Source organism: Gadus chalcogrammus, chromosome 18 (assembly GCF_026213295.1).
Source record: "Gadus chalcogrammus isolate NIFS_2021 chromosome 18, NIFS_Gcha_1.0, whole genome shotgun sequence".
Lineage (NCBI taxonomy): Eukaryota > Metazoa > Chordata > Actinopteri > Gadiformes > Gadidae > Gadus > Gadus chalcogrammus.
Genome location: NC_079429.1, coordinates 12,042,453 through 12,044,710, shown reverse-complemented (window position 1 = coordinate 12,044,710; position 2,258 = coordinate 12,042,453).

The following is a 2,258-nucleotide window of genomic DNA, read 5'->3' as shown; positions in this document are numbered from 1 at the left end:
CCTCTATTAGACACCAATTTCACGTTCTTATTCTGATAGTTTCCTCTCAATACCACCATTATCACCAGCACAACCACAAGTTTAGCCAGATAGCATATGAACACTTTCAATTACAAAACACTGTGTACCGTGTTTGAAGAGCACATTTCACCGTTAGTGGGCTTAAGTCATTCTCATTGCCTCTGTTTGGTAACTTTATTATAATAGGGGTCCACTTGCATTGACAGCTCAGGGCTAGAGAAAATGTGTGTGTGTGTGTGTGTGTGTGTGTGTGTGTGTGTGTGTGTGTGTGTGTGTGTGTGTGTGTGTGTGTGTGTGTGTGTGTGTGTGTGTGTGTGTGTGTGTGTGTGTGTGTGATTGTTTGGTGTGTTCGTGCATGGAGTTTGGGTTGGTGGGGGTGGGAAACCATTCAAGTGAAACTTTAATAACAGGTAAATCATAAACACAAATAGGTCATTTAATCTTGAATGTTTTGTTTAAGTAATTGGATTTTACACGGGCCGTGACGAGGTTTTAAAAATAAATAAAATAATGACGGAGGAATGCGATCACTCTGCTGTGTAGTGCTAATGGGAGCTATCTGTATGTTTGTTGACTCTTCTTTCTACATACTTAACTAAATACCGCTATTTCCTTGAGCGGTGTTTGGTGTAAACTGAGATGTTCCAGTCTGTGGAAATGACTGGAATGCGATAATAAATATGGCATCATTTCCACTAATGCTGGGCTTATATGGTGTACGAGCATTGTGATGCAGCAGATTGCAAAGTTTACCCCCTATGTTTTATTCGATACATTTTGACAGTGTTACTCCTTATGGGGTTTTTCATGATGACAGATAAAAAACGACAGTGTTACCATTTACGTTTCATTTGATAAAAACGACAGTGATACCCTTTATGTTTTTTTCCCATGATGACTGATGAAAGACAACAATGTTACTCCTTATATTTTATTTGACAACGACAACAGTGTTACCCCTTATGTTTTTTTTCATGACGACCAATAAAAAAACAACAATGTTACTCCTTATATTTTATTTGACAAAAACAACAGTGTTACCCTTTGCGTTTTTTTTCATGACGACCAATAAAAAACAACAGTGTTACCCCTTATGTTTTATTTCATGACGACCGATAAAAAACGACAGGGTTAGATAATAAGATAATATATTTCTTATTTACTGCCATTTGATTTCTTTTGTTTTTCCTCAGAAATGTATCTTTTGATTTTGCTTATAAGGGGTAAACGACAGTGTTAGCCCTTATGTTTTTTTTCATGACGACCAATAAAATACGACAGTGTTACCACTTATATTTTATTTGCCAAAGACAACAGTGTTACCCCTTATGTTTTTTTTAATGACGACCAATAAAGAACAAGTGTTACCCCTTATGTTTTTTTTAATGACGACCAATAAAAAACAACAGTGTTACCCCTTATGTTTTTTTTAATGACGACCAATAAAGAACAAGTGTTACCGCTTATGTTTTTTTTAATGACGACCAATAAAAAACAACAGTGTTACCCCTTATGTTTTTTTTCATGACGACCAATAAAAAACGACAATGTTACCACTTATGTTTTTTTTCATGACGACCAATAAAATACGACAGTGTTACCCCTTATATTTTATTTGACAAAGACAACAGTGTTACCCCTTGTGTTTTTTTTCATGACGACCAATAAAAAACGACAGTGTTACCACTTATGTTTTTTTTCATGACGACCAATAAAATACGACATTGTTACCCCTAATATTTTATTTGACAAAGACAACAGTGTTACCCCTTATGTTTTTTTTCATGACGACCAATAAAAATACAACAGTGTTACCCCTTATGTTTTTTTTCATGACGACCAATAAAAAAACAACAGTGTTACCCCTTATGTTTTTTTTCATGACGGCCGATAAAAAACGACAGTGTTACCCCTTATGTTTTATTTGATAAAAAACGACAGTGTTACCCCTTATGTTTTTTTTGATGACGGCCGATAAAAAACGACAGTGTTACCCCTTATGTTTTATTAATGACGACCAATAAAAAACAACAGTGTTACCCCTTATGTTTTTTTTCATGACAACAAATAAAAAACAACAGTATTACCCCTTATGTTTTTTTTCATGACGACCAATAAAATACGACATTGTTACCCCTAATATTTTATTTGACAAAGACAACAGTGTTACCCCTTATGTTTTTTTTCATGACGACCAATAAAAAAACAACAGTGTTACCCCTTATGTTTTTTTTCAT